This window comes from Mirounga leonina, unplaced genomic scaffold (assembly GCF_011800145.1).
Source record: "Mirounga leonina isolate KUSES-001 unplaced genomic scaffold, KU_Mleo_1.0 Mir_165, whole genome shotgun sequence".
NCBI lineage: Eukaryota > Metazoa > Chordata > Mammalia > Carnivora > Phocidae > Mirounga > Mirounga leonina.
The window spans coordinates 38,106,948-38,129,430 of record NW_023270415.1 but is presented as its reverse complement, the minus strand read 5'-3'; the positions used below and the strand labels follow the sequence as shown (position 1 = coordinate 38,129,430).

Below are 22,483 nucleotides of genomic sequence, written 5' to 3'. Positions count from 1 at the left end.
GCAACAACCCTGTGTGTAATCACCACCCTGTTGTGCTTCGCAGGACCCTGAGTACTTCATCGTGAAGGCTTTTTGTTTGCTTGTCTTTCTATCTACCCCTTATCTGGTGATTTTTTATTACCTTGATATTGATTATTTATTACCCGGTTACCCGTTTTCTAGTTTTAGAAGTCTCGCAGAAGTCAGACATTCCTTTTCTTTTTTTTTTTTTTTTTAAATCTTCTCACATTCAGAGAAGGAATTTGTGGTCTTCCTAGAATCCCTGGAAGGACTAGCTATCTGTCTTCCCCACAATAATAATCCTGCCTTCATATGAAGATAACATCAGGAGGTCATAGCATGGAGTTACTTTTCCTACTAGTGGTGGTGATTGCACCCAGATGTAGTCCTACTCTTACTCACCCTAGTGACAAATATTTTTAGGTCACCTGGTAAGATTCAGTAGGTTAGAGATGCTTGAAAATGATCTTGGTGTTTTGAGTTACAGCTTTAATGGAAAGAGTATGGGTGTAGCCACAAAATCATCACTATTGGAAAAAGACTTCAGAGTGTTCCTCATACTTAGAATCTCATTCGTTAGGTTATCAACAGCAAAGATTTTCTGCAAATCAGTAGATGATAGAGAGCTTGGTCAGGAATTATGTACAACTCAGGACTTGACAAAAGCTTCAGTAAGACATTGGATAAGCTACAGTCCATTCAGTGAAATGCCACAGGTCTGAATTTGTATTGGGGCAGCTCATTTGTAACTAAAATATTTATCTCATATCATCTTGGTCTATTATGGGTTGAGTTGTGTCCCTCACAAATTCATATGTTGAAATTCTAATCTCTAATAACCTTAGAATGTGACCTTATTTGGGAATAGAGTCACTGCAAATGTAATTTGTTAAGATGAGGCCTTGTTGTAGTAAGGTGGGCTCTTAATCCAATATGATGGGTGTTTTTAGAGGGAAAAAAGGGGAAACTGGACACAGAAATATGTATACAGGGAGACCACCATGTGAACATAAAGGCAGAGATGGAGGTAATGCATCTATAAACAAAGAAATGTCACATTGCCAGCAAATCACCAGAAGCTAGGAGAGAAGCCCGGAGCAGGTTATCCCTCGCAGCTTTCAGAAGTAATCAATCCTGCTGACACTTTGATCTCAGACTTCTGACAATAAATTTCTGTTGTTTGAATAACCTAGTTTGTGATACTTTGTTATGGCAGATTTAGCAAACTAATACATGGTCTTTCACAGGAAGATCTTCATTGATTTAAGATTAAATACATTTCTTTCTGTCTTCAGATTGATACGAAAAATGTCTGTTTAAATAAATAATCCTTTATAGTTTATAAAGCTATTATTAAAGATACCAAAATGCTTTGATTAAGACCATTATCATAAATTCCCATGTGAGTTTAGTTGCAAGAAAAGCTTTGTCTTAGTATGTTAATAATTATGCTTTCCTTCTTAAAAGTGTATCTTAAGGTGCTTCTCTTTTGACTCCAGCACCCAGCAACCAAGTACATTGCCCAAAAACTATAACCCAAGTGTATAGTCCAAAAGCTGAACTTGTGTACCTAAAAACACTACTCTAGTTGCTTCTTTTAGATATTTTCTCTTGTATCCTTATTTGCCTCATCTTGATTTAATTAATAAGTAGTTTAAAGCCTTTCAGAAGTGAAAGAAAAAGCCATTTCAGTGTTTAAACAAACAGTAGTATATGCCCTCTAGAAATTAGTCATGATTTGTGATAATTCCTGAGAAATCAGAATCATTAGCTGGAGAATCTTGAATGCCGGACAGCTATTAATTCAGGAAAAAAAAAAAAAAATGGAGGAGGGAATCATGCCTTTGGGATCCAGGAAAACTCTTGGGCAAGCACTAGTCAAAAGCATGAAAGACCTAAGATTTTTCCCATATGGTGTTTGGTCAGTTCACCAATAGTATTACTATATATGATTGGCTCATGGTATCTGTACAAGGTTCATCTTTTTTGTGTTAATGTTGAAATGAGTAGACACAGTGCAAGACTGAAGTCTCTAGGAGGAAACAAGAAACAAGCAGTCAAAGAGGAGGGGTAATGTTGGCCAAAGCCTAAGCAGGGGAGTTCAGTGGTGACTGTGGTAGCAGGCATCTTGATGTCAAAATCAAGTGAGTCAATGAGTCCATACTGAGTATCAGTCAGGTCTTAGGTCTGGTGATACAAACCGTAGCTTTCATCCTTGCACCAAAGCCCGTTAAGCCAGAGACAAGAGAATTCCAGAAATACAGAGCCTTGGTACTTGTGTCATGGACCATGACCTGAGCCTAAGGCAGATGCTTAACCAACTGAGCCACCCAGGCACCCCTGGATGGGAGTACTTTAAATTCTAACAGATCTAAGTTTGAATTCCAGCTCTGCCACTCACCAGCCGAGGAGTTACCTTAGACGAAGCAATTAACTTTTCTGAGCCTCAGTTTCCTTACCTTAACGCAAGGTTAAATGAAATCAGGTCATGGTCCCAGGGTCCTGGGATTGAGCCGTGTCGGGATCCCTGCTCAGCAGGGAGTCTGCTTCTCTCTCTCCCTCTGCTGGTCCCCTTGCTTGTGCTCTTGCGATCTTTTATCAAATAAATAAATAAAATCTTAAAAAAAATAAAGAATTCCCATCCAGACCTTCCAGGGAAGAATCATTGCTATTCATAATGCTAACTCATTGTCATTACCCAATTCAGAAACGTCCAGATTCAATATTGCCTAATACATTTTTATTCTTCAGGAATAAAAGCTATTTACAGCTTTCCAGAGCATTTCCTGCCCCCCTTTCCAGCCATCCTTGTCATTTCGTTAATGTCACTTATTCTGTCTCTCCATACTGCTGTGGACTGTAGGTTTGATCTGGGCACAGGGGCTTTTAGGAAAGGGCAGATAATTATGTCCCCTTGGAATCAGCAATAAGTGTGCCTTCTGATTTCTATGCAGCATCTCGGGATGATTGGATTTGTCTCCAGGGTGACCTAGTTGTCTTGCCTTTTTGCAAAACTGGGAATCTGGAGTCACAGCTATTTCAGTCTGAATTTGTTTTATGCAGGAACTTCAACAGCTCTAGGCTCACACAAAGGACAATGATAAGATGGGTCTTAGTTAGCATCCCAGGAGTGTATGGATCTAGCCGCCATGCTGTTTCGGCTTTCTTTTACTTTACATTATAATATTTAAGTCAACTGTGTTGACACTCATTCTAGCAGCTTGATTAATGGCCAGTTGTGTCCATGTCCTAATCTATGAATGTTACCTTGTATGGCAAAAAGGGACTTTGTAGTTGTGATTAAATCAAGGATTTTGAGATGGAGAGATTATCCTGGATTACCTGGGTGGGCCCAAAATGTAATTACAAGTGTCTTTAGGGAGATCTGATGGCAGACAAATGTGATGTGACAGAAGCAGAGAGATTTGAAGATACTATGCTGTTGGCTTTGAAGGTGGAGGAAGGGAACATGAGCCAAGGAATGCAGGGAATGCAGCTCTAGAAGCTGGAGAAAGCGAGGCAAGGGATTATCCCAGAGTCTCCAAGAGGGGTGCAGCCTTGTCAATACCTTAACATCAGCCCAGTATCAGACTTTTGACCTCCAGAATTGTAAGAAAATGAATGTGTGTTAAGTGCTGAGTTGTTGATAGCAGCCAGAGGAACCGAATGCACTCACATTTTGATTTTTAAATAGAATGGGCCCCACGTATTTGAATCGTTACCATCTTTTTTTTATCAAGCACTTTTCAGAAAACAATAACTCCTTTAGAACATTCCATTCAGTTTTGCTAATACGAAGCTGGAAGCCCAGTAACGGAACTTAAAAAGATATGCGATACCCCTTTCCAGGAAATGTGTTAGTCAATGTGGGTCACAAACTTTGCTTTTTAATACTCTTTGCTCATTTGGCACAATGTAGCTTGGTTTTGTTTGGCTTTGCTTACAAGAAATAGTAGGGAGAATTCCTGAGGGTCCTTGGCTACATCCCCCCACTGATCTTTCAGCGCTGAGGGTCAGGCTGCAAAATGCAAATGTATTCCTTTTGCAGATTTCATCTTTTTCTCTTCAGTACGCCGGGTCTGCACGAGCTGCTTATTTCTGGTATCTGTGTGAAATTGTAGGTCTGGAAAAAGAACACGTAGCCCTATACAAAGGTGAAACAGATGAAAGGTTATCAAAGAATGCCAGATCAATATGCAGACTCACCATAGTCATTTTTGTGTTTTCCATGTAAAACAGAACATTACTGCTCTTTCCCCAGCACCTTCCCTATAGAAATTTATATTCAAAACCTTTTATTTCAATTAGACTTCATAAAGACCTTTGGATTTAGCTACTTTCCTTTTCAAATTTCACTCTCAAGAGAGTGCAGCTAATGATAGTGGACTGTCCAGTGGGGTGAATATTTGAGAGAGGTTCTTAGGCTCATGACCCACTTCTGCTGCTGCTTGGATCTCTGCCAAACCACCTTGAAGCTACTTCCCACTTAGCTGTGGCGATTTCAGCGCCCCATGGCACTGGCTCATCTCAGCAAGACTAGTAACTTACCAAAGAATATACTCAGAAAAAGGAAATGTGAAGATGCTTTCTGGCTTTATTGAGAATGACTTAGAACAAGATGCCACTTTGTTCTCTGTGGCAAGTGTCCCTGGTTTAAAAACACTATTCAGGCAGCCTTCCAGTTTTGACCAGGAGCTGCTTCTTGCAATTCAGAAATTAAGGATTGAAAAACCCTTTAAAGCTTTTTTCTTAGGAACGACTCGGGGAAGATTTGCTGTTATCTGAAAACCTCCTAACAGGAACAATTGAGTCAGATGGAATTTTGGTCATATTTAGAAGTAAGGATGCTGCTTTATAGTTCTTATACACTTGGAGGCTATTTTTATTTTGCAAATTGAAAAACAATTACTGACCTTAGGGAGAAAGTTGCATGCCCTCAGTGGCCAGTGAGTCCTTTTCACAATTCATTGTACACACTTCAAATCTCACTGGACATCTTAGAAGCACTACCTAATAACAGGAAGATATGGGGCTTGGATAGTGGGCAGTGTTTGGAAAAATTTAGGTTACAGGGGCACATGCTTATGGTTTAGAGGGAAAGATACAAGTCAGAGAAGAGACTGAAAAAACATAAGAAAGGGGATAGAAGCACAAGATTGGAAGAGGCACGAGGGCTCAAGAGAGGTTAAACTTGAGACAGAGGAGGGGCGGTCAGGGACTTGGAAGAGAAAAGGGAAGGGTGAGAATAAGTGTTGGCTTGTTAAATTTGGGGTTGGAAGTTGAGGGATGTCACAGTGATTTCAGTGAGTAAGGTATGAGTGAGACCAGAGTTTGAAGGGCAGAAACGTTCATAATAATATTTGTGAATATTGTGATAGAAAGTCAACAAAATGAGTGAAAAAATTGTCGAGTAGGATGAGCACTGGGGTAGAATTACATGTCACAAGTCTAGAACGGAACAATCAGCGAGGCTATGCTTTCTGAACTCAGGTATCTGTACCCTTGGGTCTGTCAGCAGTGTGCCTTCTCTAGTGTCAGTTTTACTGGAAACATTTGGAATGAAATTTTAATTGCTTAACTGACTACTTTAAAAATAATTTTAATATAGATAAAAGGAAAATCAGGGTCAGTAGTTTTAAGGTAAATGAGAAATTTCAAATAAATTAAATGCTTGTGGTAAGCAGCTCTTGATTACAATCCCCAGCGCTCCCAGGACCCTGTAGGTGTCTGTTCATTTTCTTCCACCATTAGAGCAGTGTCTGGGGACAGGTTTGAGAGGTGAGGCTCCTGATCTACCCGACAGTGTAGACAACATGAGCAGGGGCAAAGAAAGTAGAGGAGAGGTTTCGCCCGGGGATTGGCCAGGGCTGTAGGCTGACAAGGTGAGGGATTCCAAGGTGTTTGTGCAAGTTGCTATGGAAGATGAAGTGATTTTCACGACCCTCTGGCCTAGAGGTTTTATTATCCCTGTTTTAGAGATTTAAAAACTGAACCTCAGAGCAGTCACCATTTGCCTGAGACACACAGTTGATCAGGAACAAGGTGAGCTTGGAAAGGCTCTGATGGTTTATGAGAACAAGAGGCAGTGGAAGCATTGCAGGTCTCGATGAAGGCAAAGGCAAGGCCAGCACAGGGCAGGACCCAGGCAACAGAAAGATAGCAAAGGGAGGCACTGCTATTTATTGGTTATGTGATAGCAAAGTCATGGCTTAGAATAGCAAGATTCTGTAAGCACCATTCGCAAATGTCAAATTGGGCCTTAGACCTCCGTCTAGCTGTTCACTATGGTTTATCCTCTGCCTTGCCATTCTTCTCTCCCAGTGACAGAAGCCACGACGAGGCTGAGACTCTTGTCCTCTTTTGCACATGGATCACAAATTCTACAGATTCAAGGAAGTGCAGGAATCTACTTTGGATTAGTTCTAAGGTGGTCAGTTTTTTTCCACACTATCTCTTTGGAGAAAGGAACAAACTCTAGTAAATTGAATTGTCCTGCTTCTCCTTAGTAACATACATATAGTGTGCCAAAGATCTGGGGACTGATGGGAGCTTCTGTTCCTCCCGTTACACATCATTGAGCTCAGGCTTCTTTGTTACTTTAAAAGACTTTTTCCATGGAAACATTAAGAGCAAACTTTTCAATCTCTTGGGGATTTAAAATTATTGTTGTTGTTCATTTAAAACCTATTTCTTGAGCTCAAACTACATTTTCAACATTGGGCTTTTTTTTTTTTTTTTTTTAAAGGCACCAAGAGACTTATTTTCAACCCAGGGATCATCTTTAGCGGCTACCTGATTTACCTGTGATCATTCCTGAACCCGTTTGTTTTCTGATAGATGAGAATGCTAAATTGCTAAGGTCAAATATAGGAGGAGCTTGAAGTAAGCATGGTTAGTAGAGTTTGGAACCTGGTATTTTGAGAGAAGCATGATCCAGGAGAGAGTGTAGGAGTCAGGTGGAGGATTTGGGGGCACTAGGTGCAAGGTGAAATCACTGTGTGCAGCAGAGCTGGGAGGCCACAGGAAAACTCACAAATTAGGGAGGTCAAAGATACAATTGGTGAGCTGTCAAATACATTCATGAACTGTGTGCCAGACAGGTAGGAATCAGCCAGGGCACGTCCATCCTTACCTAGGATTCCCTTTCTCAGTCCAACCTGTCAGCAGGAGCAGCTGTAGATTGAAACGGCCATAACAGCTCTGAGTCTCCTAATCCTACCCTCATCCCCCAGCCCAAAGGGGCCACTGTGTCTATGTGTTGGATGATTTTGTCAACAATATCCCTCTGCCATGATGTAAAGGAAGAGGCGAATGCTAGTTGGTAGACTTGTCTTTCGTGAGGTCAGTAGATTTCTTTATTAAGAACAAAGTGCAATCTTGGTGCTTTGTCTGGGAAACAAATATTTCCAGATTCTTTTGACATATTTTGTTCAAACAGCAGAGGCTGATTAGAGTAATGATACTGATTTTCAGATTAGGCAAGTTAATTGTTAACCTAATACAGAATTGACTGACCTAATAAATGTACATCTGAGTTGACCAAGAGAACCTTACCCCATACAAATCTGTTTCCAAATCAGAAGAATTTTTGATATATCATTTTGTTAAAGGCACCTGGACTAGCTTTTACTGGACAACCCTGAAAGCATAAATAAGGCTAAGACACATGAACAATCCATGACTGTATTTTGAATGTCAAGTTGATAAAAATCTGAACATTATTTAGTCATTCAAAAGCAATAATGCAGAAATGTCATGAAAAACACAAATGTAGAATTAATAAAGTACCATCTGACAGATATTTCAAGGGAATGGTAGCAGTATGATTTTAACAACAAAAGCAATAATAAAACCTACAGGGTCTTCCTATCTTTTCCATTAGACATCTACGTGGCAAGTCTGAGGATGTCTTAACAGGGAATTTGGAGGTTTCATCAGAGTGACTTTCTCCTTCATGGATTCTAAGGAATGAGACAGGTACAAGTGTGTGTCATTAAGGCAATTATTGAGATTAAATGTCCTCCAGAAAGGTATGCAACATTTCAGCGTGTGAACTGTGTTTTAAGCACTGGGCCAACTCTGAAAAATCTACTTATGCTATTTTTTAATTATTAAATGGAAAGAAGGGGTATGGGGAGAGAGGCAGGGTGAAAATAGCACGAAGAGGGATATGCTGAGAACGTAGTAGAAAATCAAAAGTTTTCCTAACACCTGGGCAAATATAATTATGTTTAGGAGAGGCAATTTAGAAATCCCGAGAATTCCATGGCCTGGAAATGAGAAATCAGAATTTGCTTTTAAGGCTTTTAACACAGATATAAATGGGATTTAATATTTGAACTCGTGTTCATACTTTTTACTAAGCAAAATCAAGAACATCGTGTTTTTATTAAAAGAAAAAAACACCGAGAATGATCTTCATGCGTTGAGGGAGTAATTACTTTCCTTTATTCTCAGACTGTTTTAATGGTGGCTTGTGTCACAAATGGTTTTTTGAAAGGTGAATTCACATGGCCCTTGATTTTCTCTACTCCTTTTGGAGAGGACCACATGGTGGACTATTTAGGGAAAGCAGCATTTGATTGAAAGACAATGGGTAACTTAAAGTCAGGGGTAAGGGAAGTATCAATGAGCCCTCACAGACCCACCCTGACTGCCTCCTGCAGCCTGGGGTCAACCATGAGCACCAAGAACACCAAGAATCGTGGCCACAGGGTGCCTCTTAAATCAATCCCTCTTCGGCTCCTGGCCCACTTTAAAGCAAAAAGCAATGCATCCCTTGTCCTCACTGAGGAACTGACCTTTAATGTAACAATTTACTCTAAATTTAGACTTCTGCCAACTTTACACTGGAGACCAGAGATTGTGTTATAATAGCAACTATTTAACTTGTGTTAATCTCTGGCCATTCAAAAAGAGAGGTCACCTCCCTCGAGCAATTTGCCATCTGAAACAATAAGGGGAAATTTAAATGGAAAGGGCATTTCAACATTTCTACTAAAAAAATATTTTTAAATAAATAACATTTAATTATAATGATAATGAGGAGGAGGAGGAAAAGAAGGAGGTGCTGACCCTGTATTCTTGCTGTGAGCCAGCCAGATGCTACTGGAAGGTACTTTCAGGGGTCACGATTTTTAATCTTTAAAATTAACCTCATGAGGTTTGTCCTATTGTTTTAACTTATAGTTGAGGAACCAGAGATTTAGGATTAAATCCTTACTCAAAGTCACACAGCAAGGGTCAGACTCAGGCCCATGTGCACTGGACTGTAGATTTCAATTTGTTCCTGTTTTTCATTCTTTGGGGGCTAACAGAAAAGGGAAGTGAGGGTATTGTTGTGATAAATATAGAAAAAGTATCTAGAAACAGGAAAAGAGAAAAGTCAAAAGATGACAGGAAGAAAGACAGACTGAGATAAAAATAGAGTTTATAGAGGAACAAGAGGAGCGGTATATTGCCAGAAGGGGAAACTGAGGCCATAAGCCTTCGGGCAGTGTGTGTATATTCTGGGGTGCTGCTGGAACAACAAGGAGGTCGGGTTTCAGATCCTAGTCCCTCTCTTACAAGTGTCTGCCTGAGTTTGTTTCCTCCTGGGCAGGGAGAGGGGTCTAACATAGGAGCTGAGCGAGGCTCTGGTGGCCATCTGGGGCCACAAACAGCAGCTTGGCAGCGAGTTCCTTTACCTTCCTCACTACTGCAGTTTTTTCATTCCTAAAATGGGCATAAAATTAGTGCTTAGCTCACAAGGCCACATGTAAAATGCCCAGAACACATATGGTGTGTGTTAAATAAATATTCACATTACTACATGAAAAATTAGAATCTCATTAATACTGATCATCACTTAGGAGGATTAGATACTAAGTATAGAGTATAAAGTAAAGACTCAATCCACTACTGTCATTTCTATACTGAGGTTTAAATTGTTTCTTTTCTTTCTCTCTCTTCCCTCCCTCTTTCCTCCCTCACTCCTTTATCTCGCTTTTTTTTTTTTTTAAGATTTTATTTATTTGACAGAAAGAGCACAAGCAGGGGGAGGGGCAGAGGGAGAGGGAGAAGCAGACTCCCCGCTGAGCAGGAAGCCCGATGTGGGACTCCATCCCAGGACCCAGAGATCATGACCGGAGCCCAAGGCAGTCGCTTAACCAACTGAGCCACCCAGGCACCCTCCCTTTCTTCTTTCTTCTTTTCTTTTCTTTCTTTTCTCTTTTCATCTTTTCTTTTCTTTTTTCTGCTCTTCTCTTCTCTTTTCTTCCTTCTTTATTTCTCTCTCTTTTGTCCCTCCTCTCCTCTCTTCTTTCTTGCTTTTGAGAGCTTTCTATTTCCAACCCTAAATCAATGTTTGCAGGCTTTCTGAGTTGAATACTTTTAAAATTTGGCTTTACCAGCAGTAATTCTAATCTCTGGACATGATTCTTCCCAAGGCCCTTGCCCTCAGTAAACCAGTTTGACAATTTAGCTTCAAAAGTTCAGATCAACACAACTAGCTTATTCCTACCATAGAACAAGTATTGAGGGAAACAGATTGAAGATCTGAGTTGATTTCTGTAAACATGTGGTGAATTTACCCACATCTCACACTGGGATCTTTTTTTTTTTTTTTTTTAAGATTTTATTTATTTATTTGGCAGAGAGAGAGAGATAGAGAGAGCAGGAACACAAGCAGGGGGAATGGGAGAGGGAGAAGCAGGCTTCCTGCTGAGCAGGGAGCCCGATGCGGGGCTTGATGTGGGGCTCGATCCCAGGACCCTGGGATCATGACCTGAGCCAAAGGCAGACGCTTAACGACTGAGCCACCCAGGTGCCCCTCACATTGGGATCTTTTATTTATATTTTAAATTCACTATGTCATAGAAGGGGGCAGCTGAGAGAAAGAGCTCCAACCAAAAGCAGGAAGCAAAGCTAGAGAAGAGGGACGAAGACTTAGAGAGCTGTAAAATGGACATACAAGCCAGGATAGGAGTAAAAGGGCACATAAAGAAATCATAAAAGCTATCTTTTGTAAGTCTTACAAATGTGCATATTGGCACGTGATGGCTTGCTTAGAGCTGGGTGAGAGCAAACTGCAGTAAGCTCTTGAGATATTTCCAAACATCCAGTGTTTGACTTGTAAGAACAAAGTGCCAAGATTTTTCACTGAGTCATTACTTCTAGAACAGTGTGGGTGAGAATGTCAAGATTATTGTAGAGGGCTGCTCTGGTTCTTGGACAGTAATTGCAATCGGCCATTCTAGTTACGTGGCACTGAAGGCAGCTTGTTACTATATTTGGGGAAGGAGTGGGGAGTGAAATAGTATTAGTTACAATTTAGAATAACCATCTGGTCCTTCAGTCTTGTATAGACACGTTATTTAATAGGTATAACAAAATGTGGGATCCTAGCATGAAATTTGTATTATATAAATAAAAATCTGCTATGTGAATCTAGACTAAGTTAGGCAGAGGAAAAGGGTGGAGGACTAGAGTAATGAGCGGCTCTTCTTCCCTTTAAACCTGAGCTATTCCTAGAATTTTCCAGATTCAGCTAAAATATCAAACTCATCTTTTTAGTTAAAGGTCAGGGCTATGCTTAGACTAGGAAAACCAGAACTGTTTTATCTTTTATCTGATGAGACATTTCTGTTTATTAAAATGGAAAATGTTTAGCCTATTAAGATATCACTCTTAAAATCTAATGACTGAAGAAGTATCTGTCAAAAAATTTAAATCAAAACACAGTGTTTGTATAGGGACAACATTGGGTTTTCAGGGACCTACCTCAGTTGGAAGTTTTTATTTTAGGATTATATGAATTTGTAGATCCCTTAGGAGAATTCTCTAATGTTTGAATGCTTTTTAAAGTAAGTCATTCTTAATGTTAACTGTATTTCTGATACTTTGGGGGATAGTCATGTAGATAGTCCAAGTAAGATAACACTGTAGTACTAACCATAACCACAGGATGGCAGGATGCTAACACTTTTGACTCAGTATTTCACTAGCCCTTGCTTTATCTTTGGAAGTTCTCTTCACAATCTTTTTTGAATGGGGTGGAAGAGTGTTTAAAAGATTAGCATTCTCTCTCTCTTTCCCTCTCCCTCTCTCTCTTTCTGTGTGTGTGTGTGTGTGTAATTTTACTTAATTATATATATATGTGTGTGTGTGTGTGATAAGTGGATAAGTGTGATGTCAATCAAATATTTCATTTGCAGGAGTCAACAGAAACAATAATTATATTTTTCATAAAATATTTATGCATTTCTGGACCGAACAGACTCTCATTCTAAAACTCTAACTACTGGCTTATTGCAAATCATTAGTGTGTCAGTTAATTAGTGGAGGCTATAACTACATTTCTCAGGTAAGCTAGAAGAAACAATAAATCTATTTCTGGATCCTCAATTTTAGTGCTTCCCTAAGGAAGAGAGTGAGAATTTGCACTACTTTCATTTCCAAGAGGTGTACAGAAAAAATATGACTGATTCTATGCCCCTGAGTGATTGAGAATCACCATTTGGATTTCAGAAATAAGTATCTCAACTTTTCAAAGTTCAGGATGTAAAAGCTTAGATAAATTTAAACTTAAACAGGACATTAGAATATCCTGGGTAAGACTAGCATTAAGTTGGATCAGTTTTTGGAGCCATCTCTATTATATTGAGTTAGAGTTTTTGTATTTTTCTGGGTTTTTATACTTAGCACAATTAAATAATTTTGTAATCCCAATTATGACTAAGTACTTGAAAAAAGAAGGCTTAATTTAGGGAAAAAAATTGGAAAGAAATGTTAGAGTGTAAAGACCTAAATTACCTGGACACTGTAACATTTTAAGACTTTCTTTTTGTCTGGGTGCCTGGGTGGCTCAGTTGGTTAAGCGACTGCCTTTGGCTCAGGTCATGATCCCAGGGTCCTGGGATCGAGTCCCGTGTCGGGCTCCCCCTGCTCTGCGGGGAGCCTGCTTCTCCCTCTGCCTCTGCCTGCCACTCACCCTGCTTGTGCTCTCTCTCTCTGTCAAATAAATAAATAAAATCTTTAAAAAAAAAAAAAAAAGACTTTCTTTTTGTCATTGAATTTTTCTAAAGTGAACTTTGAAGTTTTATTTTGAATTTGACTGCTCTCATCTAGTGGTCTTTCTTTACATAAATAAATACCAGTTTTTAGCTATTTAAATAATTAGCGCTCTCTCTGAAAGACACATTATCTAACTAACATGAATCTAACTTATTTGTAGGCTTTTAAGTCAGGGAAATTAAAGTGTATTATTACATTTATAATTCTTCCCAAAAATATTTTCCAAAGCTACCAAACAGAGACCAAAAAAAAAAAAAAAGAATCAGTTTATTAAATTCATGTGAATGAATGAAATCTTGAATTAGTTAACAGGTGTATATTTTTACACTTAGTGTACATTTATATTTATGTAATTATAGTAAATATATGATTTGATAGTGTCATATAAGTGTTACAGTATACGTATTGAGTGTTGGAAATTTGTCATTTATAGTGGATCTGGAGTTTTTGGTTAAGTCTTTTTATAAAACAAAGATAACATATTTCACTCATTTATTCATTTTAAAAAGGAAGTGTCTGAAGGGAAAAATTGACTTCTGGAAATGTTTATGTGGCATTTTAAAGATATTACTCTTTAAAAATGAAATGCTCTTCCTTTTATAATCACTAATAATGAGTTTTGAACTATGGAGTAAGTTTCATTCTCTTACCCTTATCACATGACTGGTGTTTGGATGATTTGCAATGATTTGAAAATATGAAAGGCTTTTTATATTTCCTAATTCTTCCTCTTTAGTTTTGAGTATTTTGTGTGTCTATCCTAGGATATAGAACAACTTCATCAAAGTGGGGAAGAGTGAACGTATCTACCTGTTGTATGCCCTCAGATACCCTACAATTGTTTCGTCAGTCACTCCAGACTATGTAATAATATTTTTGCCTGTGTGGTCCGTCTGTCTCCCTTACTTAATTGTAAGCTCCATGAGGCCAAGACTGTATCTGTTTTGTTCACCATCATATCCTCAGTGCCTAGAACAGTACCTGCAACATAATAAATGTCCTGCGGCTATTGGTTTGTGACCAGTTAGTATTGCGTGAGACTGATGTAACACAATAGGACCTAGAGATTTAGGCAGTCCTCACTGTCTGTTCCCTACTTCACTGACTCCATTCAAACATCTCTCCCAGGTACATCCCTCCATTAGAAGAATAAGGTGGGTTATTGGTCTTTTCATTGGGCAAGAAAGTGTTCTCAGGGAAATGAAAATCACTTGATCAGTCCAACTCAATACCCATGGTTTGATAACAGCTTGAGGTGATCAGCCTGCTCTGGGACACTTTTCCTTGGAGGAGGCATTAAGGGATATGGGAAAAGTGGAAGGAGAAATAAGGAGAAGGTATATGCTTCTGCTTTCACTTTGTCTATTCTATTTCCCTTCTTAGTGGACTCTGGACACTGCCCCTGTGAATGCCTGACTGTGGGCACAACCTTGAGCCCACTCTTTGTTTCACATCCCACATTCAATCCATCAGCAAATTCTGTGGGCAGCTCCATTGCTACAATTCTGGTGGAAGCAACCACTGTCTCTCACTTAAATGATATAATAACCTCTTGATTGATCCTCCTGATTCTGTCATTGGTCCTTTCAATCTGCTCTCAACACACAGGTCAGAATGATACTTTAAAACCAAAAACAGATCATGTCAGTTCTCTGCTCAAAAACTTCCACTGGCTTCCCATTTTACATGAAAAGCCCAAATCCTTACAACTTCCTGTAAGATCTGGTTCCCTGTATTTCTCTGTCCTCATTGTCTATTGCTCTTTCCCTCAGATAATTCACTTCAGCTACACAGGCCTTCCAGCCATTCCTGAATCCACAAGACTCACTCTTGTCTCAGGGCCTTTGCACTACCTAGGCATTCAGCCAGGAATAATTTTCTCCCAAGGTATCTTCATTCCCTTACCTCTTTTAAGTCCTTGCCCAAATATTTCACTCCATTGAGAGCTTTTCTGAGCACTGCATTTAGAATCACCACCCTCCAACCCTCCCACCCCCGACAGTCCCTATCTTCTTCTCATACTTGATTTCTCCCTAAAGTATGTAATATCATCTGATGGCTTATTTATTTGTTCACTATCTGCCCTGGAATCTTAAGTGAATTCACTCACCAGTCAAGTATTACAGGTGCTTGCAAAGGTCCCTGGGGTAAGAGATTTTGTTTGTCCTCATCACTGCCATATGTCCACTATCTATTAGAGTACATGGCACATTTAGGTACTAAGTAAACATTGTTGAATAAATTACTCACTGAAGGACAAATTCAAATCCTCTGGTAAAGCTTCATGTATCACTGACTCTGCAGCAGCCTTGGTAGGAAGACTTTAATTTCCTCTGTGGTAAATGTTTTGAAGGTCAAAAGAAAGATGCTTGCTGCATGAACCTTACCCTCCCTTTGGCTACAGAAGTGCATCCCCTGTCCTCCTAAAACTCTGTGGGCTGGGGTGCCACAGGTCATGAAGGTAGGGACATCAGCAGGGACCTGGGAATTTGTACCAGGGTTTCAGAATGGAGATTGGGGAGTCATGTGCTTTATACCAAATGAAAAGTAACAGTATAAGACAGAATGAGTGTATACTTTGGGCATCAAAGGAGAGACAGCATTTCTGGCTGGTGTGGGAACATTAACTCCGGGGGAATGGGACAATTTTGTTAGCAGAGAACAGGAAAAGAGAGTTCTCATGAATGAGTGTTCTGGGAGTGAATGGTGTGAGTCACAGGTTGAGTCAGAAAAGTGCATGGTATTTTGAGGGGTAGAGAGCAAACATTTGTTGTCAAGTAACCCTACAAGCATAGTGCAGAGAAAAGGGTTCCAGTCCTAGTTTTGCTAAAGGTCCCAAGTAGCATCATAAGTTGTGTAGAACCCTCAGAATTCTCATTTGGGAATCAGGAGAGGCAAGTGTTCATTCTAGCCCTTAAAGAGACACAGAAGACACTAGGATCAGATGGTGGAGAATTTCTGACTCTTTCAAATGTTCAGGTTCAAGTTCTCCAAATTAGCTTGACTTGGAATCTCAAGAAAGGAACTCACTTGCTAACTAATACTATAGATGAAAGTGATTCAGACAGGAAATCTAAGTGAGAAAGGTAAATAAGTAATCAAGGAATTGACCCTGGCCTACATTGACAATGCTGTCCTTCTCTAACAGGGTCACATGTGATTAACAGAGCCCATGATGCCATGATGCCTGTGATTGGAAGATTTACCTTCAGGGGAAACACACCTATGTTTCTTGTTAAGATAGGAAGCATTACGGCTAGTTCAGGCCCAAGGAAATCCAAGGGTATTCGAGAGGGAGGAAAAGGTGGCAACACCACCAACTGACCCTTCTGAACACTACCTATAGTTACCTATGGTCACCTAGAGTTTGTCACGAGAAACAGGTGAATTCTTTCTTATTTGATTGAGGATGATGACCTAGAGAGAAAAGGAAAGCCCTGAACATCCAGGTATGCATGAGATGTGCAGAAGAAGGTAAAATTGCCAGCGACCAGGAAAGAAAAGACAAACTTAAACACAATTTCACAACCTAACCACACTGGGTCCTACTGTATATAACGGGGATTAGATCATCAGGTTCACACAGGCTTCATTAATTTTTCATAGCTTCCTGGAGGACAATCTGGAAGAAGTAAAGATCTTAGCCATGTGGGTGGGGAAGAGCATAGACCACTTGCAGTATCTGCCCGGAAAGAGGGGAGAGGGAACGTTGATGCATTTGCCAACACTTGGTGGAGCTTTGTTGCCATAAATGAATTTGAAGCCCAATTTGCAAAGTTGCTTTTTTTTTTAAGTATTGCACATGGACAACTTATTTTTTTCCTCAGAGATCTCACTGCTCATTGTGCATTAAATCCTAAAGTCTCGGTAAAGTAAATACAACATGCTTGCTTTTGCCCTCTGAATTGATAAGGTCAAAGAAGTAGGAAACCCTGTAAAAACATCCTGGGTAAAAGAGGGGGTTTTGTGCCTAGAGCTGAGTGAGGTAATGAAAGCGTTTTTCTTTCAGCACACAAGGGGAACACACTATTTGGTGGGAAATGTGGTGAGCATATGCCTGAAAGCAATGATGCACCAATGGGCCAATGCAGGTCAGAACCTTCAGCACCAGCAGTGGATGTGCTGATCCTCTCGTTTCACTGTGAAGGTCCCTGAATGGAGCCTCCTCTCAAGCCCTCCTGCTCTAGTTTACAAGTTTCTGCTCAGGCCCCACTCTCCTTTTGGTATTGCCTCTTCACTTCCTCACTCCACACTCCAGGTACCAGCGCTCTCATGGGGCCTCTGGGTTACCTAAATGTGCTAAATAGTCCATCAGCTCCCTCTTTGCTTCCCCAGCATGCCTTGGCCAATCTGCTCCCATTCTTGTCAGTACCCTCTTTCTGAACTCCCCACAAAAAGAGACATCTGACACACATATTCACTCCAAGGCATTAGTAACTGAAAACAATAAAAGTGATATCCCTTCATCCTAACAGGTAAACCAAGAGATGGAAAGAGGGATATTTGGGTTGAGACTGCTGATAAGTCCTCTACTGACGCATAAAACCAGCCCTTCCCACAGTTTGTATTGATGGTTTGGGATCATAAGTTCTTACAGCCCAACATTGATGAGCAAAATGTTCTGGTTTTTTTTGTTTTTTCTTAGAACGATGTGTCAATATAAGCTGGAAGCAGAAACAAAATCTCTTTAATGTTTTTTATTTTCCTTTTTTATATTTTCCTTTGTGGTATAGCAGGAAACTTTTGTAAACTACTGGAACATAAATTTTAAAGCTTTCCCTTATGTCTTGGTTCCCTTACTACAGAAAAATCTTCAAAACATTTTAGAAAAAAGGCAAGTTACCTGTGAAGAAAGAATTTAAAAAAACTAAAGAACTATAAAGAAACCGTGTTTGAAGGATGAGAAGAGACTACCAGTGGAAGAAATGTGAAGATTTGACTTGGAAAGCAAAGCAAAAAATAGATGTGAACAACTAGAAAATATAAGGATAAGAATAAAGAAGTTGAACATTAAAGTACTTCTTTTATAGAGCTGAAATAAAGTGCAAATCTGGATTTTGTGAAAAGAAGTGAAAGGAGGAAAAGAAAGAAGGAAGTTAGAAAAGTCTTAAGGGAAAAAAAGACATCAAAATAAAAGTAAGCTATGAATATTCTGAATTTTTATTTTCTCTAAAATTTATTTTTTTAATATATGATGTCATAGTGAGACTTGACTGGACTTATTTTACTGCATCATTTTAAATTTCTGTTGAAAATTCAAGCCAGTACCTGCTTAAAACACCCTTCACGAAGAGAAAGCAGCCCTAGGAGAGAAGATGACTAGAAGGGAAACAAATAGAAAACAGAGGCAATAAAAAAAAAGGGAAAGAAGATCGCAATACCACAATTACAAAGGTTGGTTTGCAAACTCTGAGAGGAAGCACTGCGTCGTGGTTAACGTGTTTGTAGTTACATAGATCTGGACTTAAATTCTGACTCTGGAGCTTTGATAGCAATGTGGATGGACCTTGGCCAGTTTTCTTAACTTCGTCCGTCTGATTCAGCTCTAAACCCTTGTGCCCGCAACAGGGCCTGGCACACGGAAGGAGTACACTTAGTGTCTGTGGAATGAATGGTTGAAAGACTGCTCCAAACTGAATAATAATTCTTACCTAATGGGGTTGTGGTAAGATTCAAGTTAGATTGTATCTATTAGCTTATTATTAGAATATTGTCTGTACTGAAAGTGGACTGTATTTTGGGTAATGTGGAATTACATGTGCAAGGGCCAGCTTTTCACAAGTTCTTGACACATCATTTAGGATCCTAATTTGTACTTAGGTATATGTGGCACCAGAGTTTCTGCTGTGTCCTCACATTATAGATGGATCATCTGTGCCCCACAACCTCTAACATCCCTGTGCTATACACTATTATATACTTGCCCCATAAGATAGTATATAACGAGTATATAATTCTACACACAGTGCATGTATTAGGTGAACATATTAGGTATTTGGTAAATGATTGCTAAATGAATAAATGAGAGGAAGTTGGCAGACAGTGTAAGAGAGCTGTTAGGCACCATTGCCAAGAATCCCCTTGCAACTCATACAACCCTCACTGCCACATCATTTTGTTGCCAGATCCTCACAGTGGAGGCAGGCTGCCAGTCACTGGATTCCTCAGTATGTCTCTCCACACTCAAAACACACTTCAATTAATGTCTAAGACCCCAGGTCCTTTGTATCTAGTTATCATCTCCTGAGATAAAACCAAAGATGGTAAGAATGTGGGGTATGGATAAGGAAAAATGCATGAATTCAAGCAAGTTTGTGGTTAAGGGAAAAAAACTGAATCAGATAAGGAGTAAAATCCTTATAGTTGGAGTGGACCATGGAGTTAGCATTGCACCCATGCGTCCTCAATCTTCAAGACTCTGCTCGATGATTATCAAGGTAACATGATGGACAGAGAAAATGTGGATGTCACCAGCCCACTCCCCTGCCCTTCCCAGATTATCCATAAGGAAATACTGGATAAAATATGTATTAAAATATTATATATTAGATAACTTGAAAAGAAAGAATAGGAACTAGTTAGGAGTCTGATACAAAGTGAAAGCTCAGAACCATTAGGATGAACAGAGCTGAAGCCATGTGGTCTTCAGTGGTATGTGCTATAGGTTGTTTTTCCAACACCTACAAGGTGATAGGAAGTTGAACAGTGGAGCCATGAAGGAGTTGTCCAGTCTATGAATTATGAGCAGATTAACTCTATTCATCAGTGGTAGTACTTGGGCAGAATTGGATGCCAGATTACTTCACTGGGCTATAATAGATAAGTACCCACCAAAAAATATGGACATCAGGCCTATGGGTGGGATGTGAATATAAAATACCTTCACATGGTAGAAACCTTGATGAGACACTAAAGTTAAAACTGGTATGGAACCAATGAGACTCTTAAAACTTTGGTAGAGGCAAATGCCAAACTGCCCTGGGCAGAAAGTCCCTCCACCCCTATAGTCCAGCATAGGAAGCATTTCCACAACTTCCACCAGAAATGAGCACAAATATAAAACACACAAGAAATCCCACCATCAACCTAGCACAAAACACCTGTGACAATTCACAGCCAGCACCTACAGATGGAAGAATTACATGAAAGGGAATTTTCAAGTACATGTTTAAAATAATCAGAGATTAAAAATGAATAAAATCTATAAGATAAATTCAGGACACTGGAGAAAAGGAATTTGGATTTATTAAGAACAAAATAGTAATTCTAGAAATGGAAAATATGACAACTGAAATTTAAAATAATAAACAGTAGGCTAGACCCAGCTGAAGGAAGAATTTGTGAATTAGAAATTATATCTGAGGAAATCACTCACAATGAAACATAGTGGGGAAAAAGGAATGGAAATATGAAAGTCATAAGCTACAGAGAAAATAATTAAAAGCTTCACCATAAGAATTACTAGGATTTCCAAAGGTGAATATAAAGAGAACGGGATGTAGGAAATAAAGTGATAACAACTAAAAACATTCCAAAACTGAAAAAAGATAGATGGGGGTGGGGAAAAGGATTCACCCCGGGCTTACTTATTTGAGAGAATCTTGCCTGATTCCAGAGAGTGGTTTGGCTGTCCTTGATCTGTGCTCTAATTTTATGTAAGTTTAGCATTGCCCCTAATACACTGTGTACCCTTTGGGCCCAGGAATGATGCCTTATTCATTATGTGTATCTACTGCTCAATATTCTTGGCACATAAAAGGTACTTGATGAAAATTAATGGAAGAAGTAAAGAAGAAAGAGGAAGAAAGGAGAGAAGGCAAAGGAGGGAGTAAGGGACAGAGAGAGGGAAGGAGAGGGAGAGAAAACTAAAGAACTTGAAAAGATGTGTGTATGTGTGTGTGTGAAGACACACACCAGGTGTTGCATAATAAAACCGATTACATATGTCTATTAATTGTTATATATTTTTTAAATTTTTAATTTAAATTTAAATAAAAAACATATACTGTATTACTAGTTTCAGGGGTAGAATTTAGTGATTCATCAGTTGTATGCAACACCCAGTGCTCATTACATCAAGTGCCCTCCTTAATGCCCATCACCCAGTTACCCCATCCCTACCCATCTCCCCTCCAGCAACCCTCAGTTTGTTTCCTAGAGATAAGAGTCTCTTATGGTTTGTTCCCTGTTTTTATCTTACTTTATTTTTCCTTCCTTTCCCCTATGTTCATCTGTTTTGTTTCTTAAATTCCACATATGAGTGAAATCATATGGTATTTGTCTTTCTCTGACTGACTTATTTCACATAGCATAATATCCTTTAGTTCCATCTTTGCAAGTGGCAAGACTTCATTCTTTTTGATGGCTGAGTAATATTCCTGTGTGTGTGTGTGTGTGTGCCTGCACGTGTGCATGTCTTTATCTACTCATCTGTCAGTGGGCATCTGGGCTCTTTCCATATTTTAGCTACTGTGGATATTGCTGCTATAAACATTGGGGTGCAGGTGCCCCTTTGGATCACTATGTTTGTATCCTTTGGATAAATACTTAGTAGTGCAATTGCTGGGTTGTAGGATAGTTCTGTTTTTAATATTAATTGTTATATTAAAAACTTCCTTTATTTCCAGAGAGGTGGGAAAACAGTTTTCAAAGTTCAGAGTTCAACATCTTTTCAAGGTTTATCCATGATGAATAGCTCTGAGTAACCAGTTATAACAAAACAAGTACAAAAGATAACAAGTACAGTCAATGTTTCATGCTGACTTGGCAACTGACATCTTGCCTGATGTTTGAATGTATCTTACAGATTCAGATGATTGAAATATTTTTACTTCCTACTTAAAATTGAGCTGAGCAGTATCTGTTTAAAATTTACATATTCTACTCAGAGACTTTGCCTTTTCAGCAGTGGTTGACATGATAAATGCCTATGTTTAGTTTAAAAAATTTTTCTTTAAAAAAAATTAAAATTTGAAATTATAAAAATGATGAGAAAATGTTTGTGCAAGAATTTCAGTATAGTTTATTGCACAAACCTTATCCTCTCAAAATAGATTTTAATAGACTTTCATAGAAGTATTTGAGGAATAAACTTCCACCTACTGAAGACTTCTGTGTTGTGATCTGTGGTGAGCATTCACACACATTGTGCTCTTTCCTCTTTCCCCCAGATCCTCACTTAGGGTTAAGAAAATAGGGTCATATAAGCTGTATCTATTGAGTAAGGTCCCACAGTAGAAAAAAAACAAAGTTGACATGGGTCAGCTGTCTCCAAATCCCTTACTCTTTCTTCTATCAAGTATAGATGGCTTTGTAGATTACTTGGATTGTCTTAAGAGTCTGTGTGAGTGGTGTTTGATAAATAAATATGAGTGATATAAAGAGTTAATGTGATATGCTTTCCCATCCATCAATGGTGGAGTAACTGATC

The 22,483-nt window shown here is 39.2% G+C and overlaps 1 long non-coding RNA gene across 1 annotated transcript; it reads left to right on the top strand.

The window, feature by feature from the left end:
• Positions 1 to 7,886: 7,886 nt before the first annotated feature.
• Positions 7,887 to 21,007, top strand: LOC118015000. The gene is made up of 3 exons (XR_004680475.1): positions 7,887 to 7,977; positions 17,063 to 17,144; positions 17,859 to 21,007. It is a non-coding gene; the product is annotated as an uncharacterized LOC118015000 (long non-coding RNA).
• The last annotated feature ends 1,476 nt before the right edge of the window (positions 21,008 to 22,483 follow it).